The sequence below is a fragment of the Zonotrichia leucophrys genome, chromosome 10 (assembly GCF_028769735.1).
Source record: "Zonotrichia leucophrys gambelii isolate GWCS_2022_RI chromosome 10, RI_Zleu_2.0, whole genome shotgun sequence".
In the NCBI taxonomy this organism is placed as follows: domain Eukaryota; kingdom Metazoa; phylum Chordata; class Aves; order Passeriformes; family Passerellidae; genus Zonotrichia; species Zonotrichia leucophrys.
In genome coordinates this window covers 12,637,510-12,654,229 of record NC_088180.1, presented here as the reverse complement: position 1 = coordinate 12,654,229, position 16,720 = coordinate 12,637,510, and the positions used below count along the sequence as shown (strand labels likewise).

Genomic DNA, 16,720 nt, shown 5'->3' with positions numbered 1-16,720 from the left:
AAGGCAGGGCATATAGGGTGCAAGGAATGGGATGTAGGGCGCAGGACGTAATGTAGGGTGTGAAGAATGGACTGTGGGGTGCAGCGTATGGGTGCGGGGTGCAGGGAAGGACATGTAGGATGCAGGGGAAAGGCCGCAAGTGTAGGGAATGGGATGTAGTGTGATGGGAATGGGCAGGGGATGCAGCGTGCTGGGAATTAGGGTGCTGGGATGTGAAGTGCAAGGTGTGGATGTAGGGTGCTAGGAATGGGATGCAGGGTGCAGGGGAGGGTCCCAGGTGCAGCGAATGGGATGTCAGCTGCGGGACAGGTGGGCTCAGGGTGTGGGGGATTCAGAGTGCCAGGGATGGGATGGGATGGATGCGGGTTCACAAGGAAGGGAAACAGAAGGTGCCACGGTGCGGACAGGTGTGTGCAGGCTCCGTAGACGCCGCAGGAGCTGTTGTGGCCGGGACGGTGGCTCCCGGCACAGCCCAGAGAGCGCTGACATTGCCGTACCGAGCCGGGCCGGGCCGGGCAGTGCCGAGCCGCCAGGTGGCGCTGCGGCCCCGCTCCTGCGGGCCGGGCCGGGCCGGGCCGGGCCGAGCCCCCCGGGGCCGTCGGGGCGCGGACACCGCCCGGGTCCCGTCCCGCTCCCCGCTCCCCGTGCGGCACCGGGCAGGGCCAGCGGGCACCGGGACTCCCATTCGGCCCTCCCGGCCCCTGCGGAACTCCGCAGCCCGGGCGCTCCTCATCACCCACTGCAGCCCCTCATCACCTTCCTCATCGCTGAGGGGGTGCAGGCTCGGGGGGATGCAGGGTCGGAGCCCCTGCTGCCCTCCACTCTCCGAGAAGGCAGAGCCAGCGTGGGAGCGGTGCGGGATGTGAGGAACCCGCACTCAGGGCGCCGTGCAGGTTCTGCGGCTCGGAACGCGTTCCACAGCCCCTCGGTGCCCCACAAAGTCCCTGCCGCCCCCCAGCTTGAGGTTCCATGTGGGGTTGTGCTGCACTTTCACCCAGCTTTGCCTGAGGCACCCGCTGTGCCGGACCCTGCCGGGAGCCCCAGGCGCTGCCTGTCCCCATCCACCTCCACACCGGCTCCGGGTTCCCGGCTCTTTCCGCGGGAGCTCGGCAGAGAGATGCTTGGAGAGATGCTCCAACACTGCGGGTGCTCTGGCCGGGATGGAGGAGCCATGAGTGCCCTGGAGTGAAGGGATGAACGGTTTAGGAACCGCCGGCTCCCGGGTGGCTCTAGGAAAGGACCTGGGTGCACTTGTTCTCCCCTCCGCTGCCTTGTGTTAACGCCGATTTCTCTTATTTGGCATCTTTTATCTCCTTATAAGAGATAAAAGATTCTCATCGTGTTCGCAAAAAATTAAATTCTAAAAAATCCAAACCCGCCCCATTAAAAAAAAATTCTCCTCTCTTCAAAGCGTAAATAGCAAAAATAAATTCTCTAAATGTTTCTCGCGGCAGCGCTCTGGGGAGGGATGATGACAACGAGCTCCGCTGCCTTGTCTGCAGGCATGACCGGGCCGGGGCTGCCTGTACCTCACCTGAGTGCGGGCACGAAGCTTCGACACCACTAAAAAAAAAATTTAAAAAAAAAATCACCACTGTGAACAACCCGAAATAACCTCAAAAATCCGCCGTTTCAGCAGAGCTGCCTACAATGCATAATTCGGAATGGGGTGTGCATCGTCTTTTTTATTTTTTAATATTTTTTTTCACTCTCTAGGTTTTTTGGTTTTATTTCTGTCTGTGTGTCATGCAGAGAAGCATCCCCATCCCAGGTGCGCCCCGTCGGGGTCCGGTACCGGCGGTGGGAGCTGAGACTTCTCGCCAGCTTCTCGGAGACCCTGCTCCCCGCCGGGAGCTCAAAGCTGTCTGTCGGATAATGGGGCGGTGGGACTTTGTTTAACCCCGTTGCCCCTGGGGCCAGGGGTCAAGGGCTTCCTCTTCCCCCGGGACACGGCGGAGACGCCGCTGGTCACAAGAGGAGACGGCGGCGAGGAGGGGAAGCGATGGCCGCAGTGTCCCCCTGTCCCCGCCGAGGCCCTCCCGTGCCATCGCCCTGGGATCCCCTAAACCTCTTCTCTCCCGGGCACCGAGAGGCTGAGACGGGCTCCAGATGGGTGTTTTGGGGGAGCAGGGGGAGGCCAAACATCGCCACGGGGCAGCGGGTGATGATGCAGAGAAGCAGCCCCTGCTTTCCAGCATCCCGCGGTTCTGCTTTCCCCTCCCAGCTGGAGAAGGAGGTTTTTAACGGGGTGCGGGTTTAAACGGTGTTGCACCCCCTCCCTCCACAGGTAGAGATGTCTCAGCTGCCCCCCCGGAGCCAAGAAACGGGAGAAACGGGCAATTTTTATAGGTGACGTACGGGCTTACGTGGGAATCCGTGCCCAGCACTGCTCTTTCAGCTTCTTTTTCTCCTGAAATAACCCTTCCGTGAAGCTCGTACCCCCCTATTCCAGCTCGCAAGCCCTTTTTCAGGCTGGGGAGGAGTCGGGGGAGAGGGAAGGAAAAGAGAAAAGCAAAGCACCCCAACATCCCGCTCTTCCCCTGCTCGGGAAGCGAGCCCCGGAGCTCCCAAAGTGAGCGCTGAAGAGGGCGACAGGAGACAGGCGGGAGCCGGCTCCGAGCTGGAGGGGTCGGGGGTGGGATGACAGCAGAGGAGGACCCTCCTTTTCGGGATTAAGGGAGAACCAGCGGAGGAGGGAAGCTGGCGGCACCGCGGGCATCCGAGGTAAGCGCCTGTCGTGCCCGCAGCGGTGGTACCTGAGCCAGGGCGCTGCTGCGGGGATGCTTTGAGGGTTCAGAGCAGCCCGATCCCGGGGGGAGCCCCTTCCCGGGGCTGCCCCATCACGAGCACCGCGCTCTGAGGGGCCGGGGCTGCTTTGGAAGCTGCGGCTCCCGTGGAATCGGTGCCGCTGATCCCGGCCCGCGGCTGCGGCAGCGCCGGCCCCGCTCCGTGCCCGCTCCCTCGGGGCTGGGCCGGGGTCCCCCCGGGCCGAGCAGCCCCACGGATCCCGCTCCCAGCCCCCGGGGCTCCTCCCGTGCGTGTCTCAATTCGCTCAGGCTTGACTTGGCAATAAGCTCTCTCAATAGGGTGACAATAGAGCCCCGGTGGGACCCGAACAAAGAATTTGAAAGTAGTTAAATTGCAGGACACGTCCATCGCCTGGGTGCTTGAATTAAAAAAAAAAAAAAAAAAAAAAAAAAAAAAAAAAAAAAGAAAAAAAAAGAAAGAAAAAAATCAGAGAAAAGAAAAAGGAGACTTTTCTTTGGGCTGGTGAGAAAATGCTCAGGGTAAAAGTTGGTTTGGCGTCTTCATTTCAGCGACAATGGAGCAGAGCTAATTCAATAGGAAACGCGGGGATTTTTTAATGAAAAGACCGCCGGGGTTACACCGAAGTTAAGCTCTTGTGAATTAATTATTAGGGCAAATAAACTGGGAGGGGGGGAGCGCTCGGGAGGGAGTGTTGCAATTTCTTAATATTCTCCTTTTCGTGTTTAACGACAATGCCATTAGGTTTTCGACTCTGGGTGAGCAAAAGGATTTCTTACACTCCCCGGGAAGAGGAGAAGACGCGCTTTCTTTCTTTCTTTCTTTTTTTTTTTTTTTTTTAATGGTGTTAATTGCTTTTAAAATAAAATACTACGGAATTTGGCAACGAGCTCCGGTTTCTGCTGGCGGTGGCATTTGGGGTTGTATTTCCTTTCGTGGCAACTCGCAGATGCAAAAAAGGAAAATAACGGGGGAATTTAAAAACACGAATGTAAAGGCGAGGCGGCGTGTTCGGCTGTTGCAGATCTCTCGGGCTCGATCGGTTTATTTTTTCCTACATAGAAAACCTGTCTGGGGATCCCTGTGTATTCATCGGGGCGGCGAGAGACTCCCCAGAGCCGCTCCGGGGCATCGGTGGAGTGAATCGGAGATAAAAATTAGGAGCCAGTTTAAACGCAGGAAGGAAGAGGAGAGGTCGGAAGCGGAGCAAAGGTGTGCCAGGAGGGACTGGGGTGTGGGGGGGGGTGTGGGATTTTGGGGAGGGCTTTTTGAGCCCTGCAGCAGAGGCTGCAGGTGGTGCAGAATGTGTGTGATGCTGTAAGGGCGAGAAGGAAGGCAGAGAGCGAGGGGAGAGCAGCGCGGTGCCCGCGCCCCATCCCGGCTCGCTGTGCCCACCGAGCCCCGCGCTGCGGCTGTCGGGGCCACCCGGGCTGCGGGCTCGGCCTGTCCGTCGGGGAAGGCACGGCACGGCCCGGCACGGCACGGCTACAGGAGGGACCCCTTTACTATGGCCGGGGACTCGGCCCGGGGGCAGCCTGTGCCCCGCAGGCGGGCCGTGCCTTGCCGTGCCGTGCCGTGCCTTGCCATGCCGGGCCGAGCCGTGCCGGGCCGGACCGGGCAGTCTCGGGTCCTTTCAGCATTTGGACAGCGGTGCGGAGCCGGGAAGGCGGCCGGGGGGCGGTGGGAGCTGCCCGGGCCAGGGGAGGTTTAGGGGCGGCCTGAGCCCTTTCACCGTCCGCCGGCACCGGGCCCGTTCCTCAAGGGCTGGGGGGCACCGCCAAGAGGGGACTCGGGTGTCGGGGTGCGGGGCGAGCTGGCCCCGCTGTCCCCCCGGTGAAGCGCTCCCCGGGGCCGGGGGAAGAGCGGGGTGCCCGGTGGGGCGGCCAGGTGAGCGACGGCAGCCCCGGGGGAGAGGGAGGCAGCGGGGCTCTCCGGGGGGAAAGGGGGGTACGCGCCCCCCTCCCCCGCACAGCCCCATCCTCGGGGGGTAATTAAGGGGTGAGGCGGAGGGGCTGCGCTTTCTGCTCGGCGGAGCCTGCCAGCCACCAGCCCCCGCCGCCACCGCCGCCTTCCTTCCGTCCTCCTCCTCTCCCCCTCCCTCCCTCCCACCGCCTCCTCCCCTCCCCCTCTCCCTCCTCCTCCTCCTCTCCGCCATGGTTGGAGTGAATAGGCGGCTGCCGGGCTGACGTCAGTGCGGGCAGAGCCTGCCGGCGGCGGCAGCTCCCGGCCAGCGACCAGAGCCGGCACCGGCAGCAGCCGGGAAGACGCACGGAGCCGGGGCAGAGCCGCCTCCGCCGCCCCCGCCGGCCCGCGCCAGGGGCTGGGGGCTGCGGGAGCCGCCGCTCGGCCGGGGGCAACCCTGTCCGCCCCTCCGCCCGCCCCGGGGAGGGGAATGGCCCCGCCGCCCGCTTCTCCCGGGACCACCGTCCTGCCCTCCGCGCGGCAGCAGAGTGAGTGTCGCGGCCGGGCATCGCCTCCTCGGCGGGGCGGCCCCGGGAGGCGGGAGGCGCGGGGGGACAGCGTCCTCCGGGGGGACACAGCGGCTGCCGGAGGGGAGGAGGGAGGCAGGGAGAGAGGAAGAGGGGATGCGAACTCGGGCCGGTCCCCGGCGGGAAGTTGGGTTCCTGCAGGTGCCGGCACCAGGCGGGACCGGGACGGCCCAGCGCCGCTGCCCGGCCCCGGCTCTCCCTCGGCGGGGCACGAGTGGGAAACACCCGGCACCTTCTGCTGCCGGGGACGCGTTCGCTCCGGCAGCTTCTCCCTGCATGACCGGCACGGTGCAGCTCGGGAGCGGGGCCCGGGGCGGGCTAAGCCCCGACGGGACGGCGGGGAGCTGGGGCCGAGCGCTGCCGGGGGTGCCGGGGTTCCCCCAAACCTCGGGTCTCGCCGGTGGGAGAAGCGGCACCGGCCAAAACGCCCGGATGAGGCCGAGCCTCCCGGGACACCCAGGATTTAGGCCGCGGGAGAAATCCCGGGCTCCGAGGAAGTTCATCCTCCCGGTGCAGCGGGTGCTGCTGCAGGGCCTGATTTTAGGGATGAGGAGGAGGACATCAGGGCATCCCGCTCCCCTGCTCGGTTTTACCCCTGAGGAGCAGCAAAGGGGCTACCTCTGCCTGTGCCCTGATCAGGCACCGGCTTCTGGTGCTGGTGGATTTTTTCATTTTTCATTTGCTGTATGCATTTCCTCTGCTAAAAAAAAAAAAAAAAAAAAAAAAAAAAAAAAAGAGAGAGAGAGAAAATGAAGAAAAGGAGGGAAAAGCATTTTTATTTTGTTTCATCCTTGTTTATTATAATTTTATTTTTCTTTCTCTTTTTTACCCTCGTTTTTTAAATTTTCCATTTTCCCCCATTCATTCTTCCTTTTTTCTCCCTGCCTTCCCAAGACTGCTTAATTCCTCGGGGATTGTTGTTTGGCTTTTGTGTTTTGTTTTGATTTTTTTTATTTCCCCTGTATCACCCTGGAAGTGAAACGCATTTTAGGCCTCAGCCTTAAGGAAACCCGAATCATAGCAGTGCAGGCGGCCTGAGAGTCTGCACCTGGCCGGATCCCTTCGACGTGCCTCCACCCCCGGCCCCGGACGGGCAGCACCTCGCCCCGCCAAGCGAGGAGGTTCCGGGCCGGTCCCCACCTTGGTCTCGGCCCCGACGGCCGGAGAGAAAAGAGGAGCCGGGGGTGAGACGCAGCCGCTTTCCCTTTTCGGCGCCGGGGCTTGCTCAGAGGCTGCGTTTAATTACTAAACAAAGCCACGCGTTTCCTTCACGCCCGTCGGGAGCTGCCGCTTCTTTGCCAAGCCCCGATGGTGAGGGGAGAAGCAAACCCACCCCCCCCAAAAAGAAAAAAAGAAAATAAAAACCATCCCAAAAAAACCAATTAGGAGATGCAGCTCGAGGCTGCGAGGCGTGGGAGGTTACTCCAGGTTGGCTAAAAATAACTTCTCCTAATTAAAGAAAAGTGACGTCAGACGTGCAGGACGTAGAAGAGGGGAAGGCAGCGGACTCGTTCCTGGGCGATCACGTTAAATAATTCAGGGCCGGCCTGGTGACCGGGCTCTTCCGAGGTGCGGCCAGCGGGGCCGCCCGCCTCGCCTGTCGCCGGGGTCAGCCGAGGAGGGAGCGGGCGGCGGGGCCGTCCTGTCCGCAGGGCCGGGGCCGGTGCAGCACCATGGCCAGAGCCCGGCACCGCCGGCCCTCCCCGTCCCGTCGGGCCGCCCGCCGCCGTGGGGGCTTTTCTCTCGTGCACATGGAGGAGAGCTCCGCGGGCGGCCCAGGGCAGGAGGATGCGAGCTGGCTCCGGGTGATGCCATCGGAGCCAGGGCAGCCCCGCCGATGCGTCCCCAGGCTTCTCGGTGGTGCTTTGCGCTGTGCCAAGGAGCCATTTTGTACGCATCCTGCTCAAATTGCGCCAAAAAGAAAGCCCAAACCACCCCTGCCCGCCACAAAAAACCCTCCCCAAAATAACCAGAATTAAAAAAAAAAAAAAAAAACCACAATATCCAAGCCTAAAACCAAACAAAAATACCCCGAGCGCATGGTATTCTCTCCCACGTACTGGGGCTCTGCCTACACGGAGAGAGAGGGTCAAGGCGAGAGCTCCGAGCAGAGCAAAACACTGCCGAAAAGGAGCAGGGAAGACAAATAATATCATATATATTCCTGCCAAGAAAATCACCTCCTTTGACCGGCACAGAGAGAGGGGATCTCGTCTCCAGCCCCGGGAAGCCCGGCGAGGTGCGGTATTTTACCCGCAGCATCCTCGGCTGAGCGACACGGCGGCCCGGGGGCTCTGCACGGCGGGCTGCAGATCTCGCACGGCGGCACAGCCGGGCAGAGCTGAGCCTTAGCTGAGCTGGCTGTGCCCGGCTGGGCCCCCTCGCTGCTACCGCAGGGACAGCGGGGCTGGTGCGGGGCCACATCGCCGCCGAAACGGCCCCGGGAGCGGGGGAAGCTGCCGGCGGCGCCCCAAGCTTCTCCCCGCGGTGAGTAACGAGGCCTCCCCGTTAAAGCGGGTACAGCGAGGCCTGTCCCCGGGCCAGGCGAGCCCTTGGTGGTGCCCGCTCGGTGCCACCGTCCCCGTAGCCCCGGACTGCCATCCGAGGCAGCGGGGCGGGCGGGCGACATCCCCCGCCCCAGCCGCCAGCATTCTGGCAGCGACCACCCTAACAGCGAAACCGATAAATTAGGAGAAAATCCAAGGCCGTAAAATTAAGGAGATCCTATTCATCGCAATTTTTTCCCCCCATGCCTCTAGGATAGATTGAAATAAACGCCGGGCAAGTCCCCTCCCGAGCGGCTCCGGGCCGCGGGGAAGGCACCGAGGGGCTGGGGACGGAGAAAATATTTCTCCCCACCTTGCCCAGCCCCGTCGGGGCGGCCAGAGCCCAGCCGGGCCCGTTTCTCGTTAGGCAGGAGGCGGGAGGGAACGGGCAGCTCCCGGGAGCCAAGCAGCGCTGGCCGGGCTCGCCTGGGCGCCGGGAGCAGCGCCGGCTCGCAAAGGGCTGGCAGCCCTCGTCCTTTAGCTTTTAGCCTGATTGAGCTCGTAGATTTTATTTATTTAATTTTTAATTTTTTTTTTTTTTTTTTTAAGGGGATGGCGGAGAGGGGGAGGGCGAAGAGAGGGAGAAATAAATAATCCGAGCGGAGCTCGCCGAGAGCCGGAGGCGGCGGGACCGGCAGGCAGCGCTCTGCCGCGGCTGCTCCCGCCGAGATCGCTTCGTTTTGTAGCAGGTCACATTTTACCCTCGTCTGGGATTTAAAGAAAGGCGATGTTCAGAAGCGGCGAGGGATTACAATTTTAATTTTTTATTTTTAAATATTTTTTTTAGTGAGGACTAGATCAGTTAAGCACCCCAGATAATCATATTTACCTCCTGGCATTTTAGTCTGATTATTGTTGCTGTTATTATTTGTATGTGCTAGATTCGCCGCTACACGCACATCGCGTTAAGAATCTGTGCAGGAAATAGCAGAACCTGGAGGGGAAATAATTAAAAGTGCGGGGAAATGGGGAGCAGAGAGGATCTGTGGGGGATCGCGGGTGCGTTCCCGGGGCACGTTTCGGGACGGGGGGCCCCGAGTCTGGCTGTAGAGAAAGGGTTCTGCCTTTTGGGCTGCCCCCAGGTGCGGAGGCCGGACGGGAAGGGCATTGCGGGGGGAGGAGAAGGTGTGAGAGAGGTTAGCTGCATGGGGGGGCGCATGGAACACTGAGGAGAGGGAAAAATGGGAGAAGGAGTCGGGAATACGAAAAGAAAATGGATGGAAAGGGAAAAGGTGGGGAGAAAGGAAAGGCCAGGGAAAGGGAGAGAGTGAAGAGGAGAGGGGATGGGGAGAGGGAAAAGGAAGAGAGGGGAAAGGGAAAGAGGCGAAAAGGAGAGAGGGCAGTGCCGGGGAGTGGGAAAGGGAGCTCATCTGCAGGTGCAGGGCTGTGCAGGGGCGCTGCTCGCCTCTCCCCCGGCCCAGCGGCGCTGCCGCGGGGGCACGTCGGGGCGGGAGGGGGTAGGGGAGGCGAGCGAGCCTCGGAGCAGCCCCGGCACAGGCCGGGCAGGACGGGAGGAGCGGCGCAGGGCCCGGTGCCGCCCGGTGCCGAGCCCAGCCGCGCCGGCCCGCCCCGTCCCATCCCGGGCTGGAAAGCGCGGGAAAGGGGGCGCTGATTTAAATGAGGGCTCGGGGATTGGCTGGGCGCGGCGTGACGTCACTTCCCAAAGGGGGCGATTACCATGCGAGGGGAGTAGAAGTTGGGCAGCGGGGCGGGAGAGCGAGTGCCGCTCGCCGGGCCGGGCCGGCGGGCTGGGCACCGAGCGCCGAGCACCGGCCCCCGCAGCCCGGCCTAGCCCAGCCCCACGCTGCCCGGCCCGGCCCGGACCGGCCCGGCCTGGCTCGGCTCGGCTCGGCTCGGCTCAGCTCGGCACAGCCCGACCTGTCTCGGTACGGCGCGGTTCGGCTCCGAGCCCCCGCGGCAGCGCGCCGTGCGTCCGTGGCTCTGCCCCGGCTCATCTTCTCTGCTTCGTATTTATCTTTTTTTCTCTCTCTCTCTTTTCTTTTTTTTTTCTTTTTTTTTTTTTTTTTTTTTTTCTTTTAAAATTTTTTTTAAATGTGTGTGTGGTTCCCGGTGGCAGCTCCTGGCCGCCCTGCCCCGGCCGTGCCCGCACCTTGGAGCGGACGGACGGAAGGACGGACGGACGGATGGCCGGCATCCCCGACGGAGGGATGTTTCTGTCTTTGGTTATCTAGCTGTATGAGTGTTGTGGAGCCATCATAAAGCTAGATAACCGAAAGTAGAAATGACTTCCAGACCTGCTCGCCCAGGGGAAGCGGCCGCACCAGGACCGGCAGTGCAGAGACGGCCCGACTCGCCGCCCTGGGGGCTCCAGGTAAGGGCTGCGGGTCCGCGACCTCCCCGTCGGGCCGCTCCGGGCAGCCCGGGGCTCCGCGGCAGCAGGCGGGAGGGACGGGGACAGCGAGGCGAGCCCTGCGCCAATTCTTCCTTTGCCAAATAAATCCGGGGTTTAATTACCGGTCAAACGCACGTCGAAATTCACTCCTAGGCTGCGGAGTGTTGCGGCTCTGGGAGGAGGGAGAGAGCGAGCACCCTGCCCAAATAAACCTTTCCCTGTCCCAGCCTACGGGTCAGATCACGAAACCCCCCAGCTTTTAGATATCTTTCCTTCTCTCTCCCTCTCTCTCTCTCCCTCTCTCTCTCTCTCTCTCCCCTGCTCTATTTTTTCGGCTTTGGATTTGATCCTGGCCTCCCTTTGGAAGGTCAAGTTGGTGAGAATGCGATCACTTTTCTTGCGTGGTGGCTGTTGCTTTTGTTCGTAGCTGCGGGGGGATGCCTGGGGAAGGGGTCCCGCTGCTGGGTGCCCCCCTCCAGCGTGCAGCCGCCCGGCCCTGAGGCTTCTCTGGGAGCCGAGCGCTTGGCAAGGCACAAAGCCTCCCTCACCTCCGCTGCAAGCCCCAGAAGTTGAAACATAATATGTATTACAATGTCTGGCAAATAAAAAAAAAAAAAAAAAAAAAAAAAAGGAAAAAGAAAGAAAGAAAAGAAAAGAAAAGCAATTGGCACATCTGCATTCCGTTCCCATGGCGACACAAAGCACCGTGCTCTCCGCCGAGCCTCCCCGGCACGTTTTCCCAGCTGGCGTGGGGCGAGCGCCCCTGGCCGGGAGCGGGGTCCCCCTGGCCCCCCGGCACCCCGAGGCCGGCTGCGAGCATCGCCAGCCGCCCCTCGCCCGGCGCTGGCCGCCCGCACCCCGCAGGGATGATCCCCGCGCTGCCGCCAACCCGCGCGGGTTGTGACAGCTCCGGGGAGGCTGCGGAGAGAAACCTCCCTGTGGCAGCGGGCTCTTGGCTGGCTCTCTGCCCCCCAGGAGATGCTGCGGGAGATGGGGAGGGCTGGGAGAGGCGCTGCCGCCTTCCCACTGCTCGGCGAGGCGGAGCGCGGGTACCCTGCCCCATCCTCCGCAGCGGGCATCCCTTGCGGAGGGAGAGAGAGGGGAGCACCGCGGGGCCGAGCCCCGGAGAGAGGCGGGAGCCCCCCGCACCTCGCAGGCAGGTTTTCCACCTTCCCTTGCACGGGGTAATGGCGTCAGATGGCACGTAGGCCCGCCAAGCTAAATCTGCCTGTGCACCCTTCCAGGGCCAGCAAAGCACCGCCATAACCACAGTAAGGAAAAAGGATCTCAGCCTGAATTTGGCTATACCGGGAGAAAGAAAAGTTCTGAGGAGCTGTTATTATATATTCTAATGAGAAGTCATTGGAGAAATTAAAAAGGGCAGAGAAAGACGAAGACGCCAGCACTAATTCCGCAGGAAGCCTCCCAGGGAAAAGGCTGTGTGAGTGTGAACGCTGAAAAGCATGAAGGCCTGGAATTAGACTATCATTTAGAAAGCGTTACTAATCCGAAGTTACAGCAGTAATTCCATGATTTGCTGGGTCCCACACGCAGCGCCAGAATTAAAGATACGGATTTTCTAGAAATGTAACTCAACTGTGGCACCGAGTCTCGGCAAGATCCGAATGAATCATTCATTCCAAAGGCAGCGAAAGACGTGTCATTAAGAACCAACCTCCTTCTCTCCAGCCCATCTGGAATATGTATACTCGATGCAATCCCAGAAATTGTGGAAGAGATCGGAGGTGGGGAGGAAGGAATGTAGTCCTTTCCTTCCTTTATTATGTTGGCTATTTTTAAGAAATAATTTTCCAATTATTTTCACAATATTGTGAGTGGTGCTCAATTCTTCTCCTATTTATTTTTTTCCCCCTTTGGTGCGCTAGCATCGAGTCAGGTGCAAACAGTTTCAGTGGAGATGCTTTAAAACTAGACTGAACAAAGCAGGAGGGAACTGAGCAAGGTGGTTGATGAATGCATTTATTCCGGAGTAATGATTTGATGGGGGATGGAGGAAAGAAACATTCAAATTCCTAATGAATGTAATTCAGGAGGAATCATTCAACCAGCATGTTAGAGAAAATCTGTTTGGTGGGAGTGTTCTGCACTGGCAGAACCCAGGAGGTATTTCTGTCCCTGGCCTTTGTAATTGCAAAAGGTGAAAATATAAAAAGAGGATCTGAGGAAAAAAAAATATACACACATATAATAAATGTCTTTGTGTGTGTATATATAAATACATATATATATATATAATTTTATGAAATAAAATGGAAGTGTGGAAATCCGTGTCTACATGAGAACTCTTACAAAGGATTGATGCCAGCCTTTTCACCTTGCTATTCAATCAGCTGGTCAGAAACCACTCTTGACTTTTACTATTTTTTTTTTCTCCACAAAATCACCTCTGCTGAGCTGATTTTTCAGGTATTTTTTTGAGCCACGTACTTGGTGCACTTACCCCAGGGCAGTTCCCCCGAAGGGGACTGAGACAGGGACTCAGCGATTTGGCCTTTAACGTCCAGGAGAGAGAAACTGAGGTTGAATTTTTTCTGCTGCTTTAATGCTTCATTTTTGTCCCCATTGTTGGCATGAACCTATGGATGCCTCGAGGAGGTGTGAAGGCAGCACCCCCTCAATTAACAAGGGAGGTGTCAGTGAGTGATGGGGGACAGCAGGATGAGAATCCCCAGCTCCTGTGTATGTGGGTTGGGGGTGAGGCAGTGGATGAAGCCCCCCAGCAAATCTCTGCCTGTGGCATACCCGCTGCATCCAGAGAGTCCCTGGCAGCCCACCGACAGGTCTCTGCTTTCTGGTTTGTTTTTTTTTTAAGTGCCATATTGGAAGGGAGGTCCCCAAGGGTCCATCCTTGGGCCAGGGATGGATTTTGGCTGGACACAGTTCCCTTTGTGGCTTTTTTGCCCTGTTAGGGTAGCTGCTGGTTTGGTTGGGTCTTTGCCCTTGTATAGGCAAAACCCAGAAGGGAAGGCGTCTTTTTGGGGCGTGCTGAGATGAGAGTCCATGTCCTGGCATTCCTGGTTCTTTCTCTTCTCAATGGGGCTCTCCTGGTGGAGAATAGGATGCAGCGTAGGCCAAACATGGGTGAGGTTCCTGGAGCCAGGTTGTGATGTCTTTGTTCTTCAGGCAGAGCTGGGGATGGGCAGAGGGAGACAGGAACAGAAGAATCAGCATGTGCCATTGGGGGATGAATGGAAAATACAGTTCGTGGGTTTCACCCCACGGAAATGATGCTCTGGGAGATCGCGTGCTCCAGCTCAGGATTTCCCACATTTTCCTAAAACTTGTCCACCATGCAGTGAGTTTGGCTTGGTGCATGAGATGAAGGGGCTTTATACCAAATACCTGGGGCAGCCAAACTCACCAGGGCTCGGGGTCAGGTGGAGAAGGAGCTATTCAGGCCCTGCTATTGGAAGGAGCTCCCCTGGAAGCCAGGCTGTGTGAGTGTGCACGCTTGGTTATGGATGAAATCCCATCAATGGGCATTTTTGTGGAACTGCCTGGCAATGGCAAGTTCCACTCTTGAGGCTGGGCTCAGCCATTTCTTTTGTCTCTCTTGACTCCCATGCCCTGCCTGCACCCTTGATGCAAATGGACAGAGCCTCCCTTTACCTACTGTTCTACCCTGGCTTTGTCTGTGCCGCCGCAGAAAGGGCAGAACCGAGGAGCTTGGAGGGTCCATCCAACCTGTGGCCATGGATGGGTGCTGCTCGTCCACCAGGGAGGGATCACAGCTGCCTGCTGGAAACCCTGGTCTGTGTGGCTGGAGGGAAGGTGCTGGTTTGGCATCAGCACTGAGGCGCCTGGCACGAGGTGGTGCACACACACCGTTCATGGTGTGGGTACTGCGTGTCACCCTGGCACTGCTCCTGCCATACTGCAGCCCCTCAGTCACCCTGAGTCTCTGGGTGTCACCAGGGACCACCAGCATAACATGGACATGAGGCTGCCCACACTGGCTTCCCCAGCACACGGTACAGGGAGTCGCCCCGTCCAGGTTGGGGATTTTGGTGTTTCGTGCCCGCAAGCCTGGTCACCTTGGAAAGATGTTTGCCAGCACCCAAACTGGAAAAACATCATCTTGGGCTTCTCACCATACCTCTGTCCCTCTGAGTGCACATGTTTGTGACCAGAGCTGGCGTACGAGGCCGGGCCATCACACTTCCCACAGGCGGGCTCCCGCACAGAGTCAGGACGAGGTTCTGGCTTTCGTGTTTTCTAATATTTATTCAGAGGCTCAGGTTTGGTTAGGAGCGTTTGCCTCGAAAGCTAAGGAGTGGGGGTAAAAAAAAGAAAATGGGGGGAGCAAAAGAACACAATCTCCGGCAGTTAGCTGTCTCTTGGAAACTCAGCTTGCTGTTCCTATAGAGGCTTTCTCTTTTCCTTCACCCTGGTCTGGCCTTAAGTACCACTTTAAGCGGGCTTTGCTCATTCACATCCAGGCTCCTTAGAGCAATTGAGCCCGCGGGGGTTTGAAAAGAAGGGACAGTCCTTCAATGGCAGGACCTTGGGCCAGGCTAATTGGTTTTGGTTCAAGGGGATACTGGATTTGTGAAAAGCCCAAAGACATCTTTCCCACGCCAAATCCCGGCTCTTCAGAGGGGGAAGTGAGGGGTGCTAGGTGGAGAAGGGAGCTGAAAGAAAGATGGTTTAGTTGAGGAACCTCGTCAGGCCCCGGATGCCCAGCAGCCTCGGCAGGGATGGGTGCAGCAGGGGCAGTGCCCAGGGTGGCACAGCAGCAGGGGCATGGTGCCTTCCTCCTCCTCCTCCTCGGGGTAGGTGGACAGTGGTGGCTGGCTCCTGGTGGCATGCTGGCAGCAGTGGCCTGCTTTCATTAAAACCAGGCTTTTTCAGTGCATGCCAGTCTCCCATGGAGATGCCACGAATGCAGGAAGGATGGGACATGGGTCCAGAAACCAAATTGTGTCTGTGTGCTCACCTGTGCAGCCGTAGGGGAAATTTGTTGAGGTCTCTTGTATCTCATTTTGATTTAGGAATTTATTTATTTTTAAACATTTACTCTCTCTGGCACCATTCCAGCAGTCCCACAACCTTTACTCTCCCCAATCCATAAAAATCACTTAATTATTGGGCTGAAAATCAAGGCTTGGAAACAAAGCCAGCTTATGGGACCATCAGTTCTTGATATATTTCCTGAGAGGACATATTTCTGGGCACCTTCAGAGCAGAGCACGCAGCTTGTTGGATATGAGATATCAAGGCATTATTTATTGAGGAAGTCTTCACACTCCCTCATCTGTTATAATTAACTGATGACATTTTTTCTTAGGTTCAAAATATGGTGAAAAAGTATAATTAGCACGAAGCTGAGGCACTGCATTAAAATGTCTCCTATAGTTAATGTAGGGTAGTCGTGCTATTTATTATAGGAGGAGCTGGCTCTGACCTCTGTGTTGCCTAACACTTTTTATTGTAAAGATTCTTGAACTTTTTTTTCTTTTTGAGAACCTCTGACACTCCCATTGTTTGCTGTGGGCCCTTGAAATTCGTCTGGGGGAAGCTCTTCGAGTCGAGAAATGCCTGTTCTTTGTCCCTTAAATTCCTTTCAGGTTTAGCTGAATTATGAATTGTTCAGAATCACGATTTCCCTTCGCTTGCCTCTTGAGGAGGGGGGGCGAAAAATTAAAATTTATTGTTTCCCTGGAATAATAATAACAGATTAGGAGCAGGGTGAAACCATGGACTCCCACCACTTTATTGCAGAGCTGTGGACCAGCCAGGGAAGGTGGGAGGGTGTTCACAGCCAGCTCCATCACGCCTTTCCACCTTTTGGTCATATCCTTCCAGCACAGACCCTTCTCCTGGGAGAAAACTCCTCTGTGTGCTTTTGCCAGGAGGGAGAAGTGAAGGGGATGTGGGTGCATTGGCCTGGGCACTGCCAACCCCAGCAGTCCCCTTCTCTGCTGGCCCCAGGAGAGCAGCCTTCTGCCGCTGCCAGATAACATTAGCCCTGTATTTCATAGTGGCAGAAATCTGTGCCGAGGCTTGGGGCTTGAAAATCTCTCTGCCCACACAGGATGAAGCAGGGATGGGTGCGGGGTGGAGGAAGGGGAATTTGTTACACTTGCCTACAATTGTTTTTCTTTTTGCTTATATAAACAATCTATTATTTATTAGCTATAAATAATGCATTTTTCTGTATGTTTAGAATGCACGTGATTTCTGTATATTAAAAATGTACATGGTTGAAGGCACCAAAGCAGGCGCTGGCAAGTCGGGGGGTACCTGATTTCATTCTGACCATGAGACGTTAATTCAGCCTCTCCCTGCCCATGCCCTTACGAGGCTGACGACACGGTCACAGCCTATTTTTAGCTCACTCCCTCTTTTCCTGTCCAGAGTGGCTGTACAGCGAGGTGGAATTAAGGTTGCGTGGACAGCCATAAATTGGACACTTCCTAAGTTTGAAGTGCTTGACCACGCAATCTCAGTGAGGGCTCTTCAGGGCAGTATTTCTGCATGTGGCATTAACTGCATTGGCTGGGGACGTCAAACACAGGGGTAGAGAAGCTGTAGAGCAAAAAAGA

The 16,720-nt window shown here is 57.6% G+C and overlaps 1 long non-coding RNA gene across 4 annotated transcripts in view; it reads left to right on the top strand.

Moving 5' to 3' along the window:
* Positions 1–2,047: 2,047 nt before the first annotated feature.
* Positions 2,048–16,720, top strand: part of LOC135452486 (uncharacterized) — a 43,010-nt gene continuing 28,337 nt past the window's right edge. Inside the window, exons 1-3 of one of the 4 annotated variants that reach the window (XR_010441627.1) lie at positions 2,048–2,724; positions 3,829–3,978; positions 9,879–10,133. This is a non-coding gene — a long non-coding RNA (uncharacterized LOC135452486). Of the gene's footprint in view, positions 2,725–3,667; positions 3,979–4,994; positions 5,217–9,513; positions 9,688–9,878; positions 10,134–16,720 lie in introns of those variants that run through there. The other 3 variants (XR_010441628.1, XR_010441629.1, XR_010441626.1) reach the window with 3 other exon arrangements.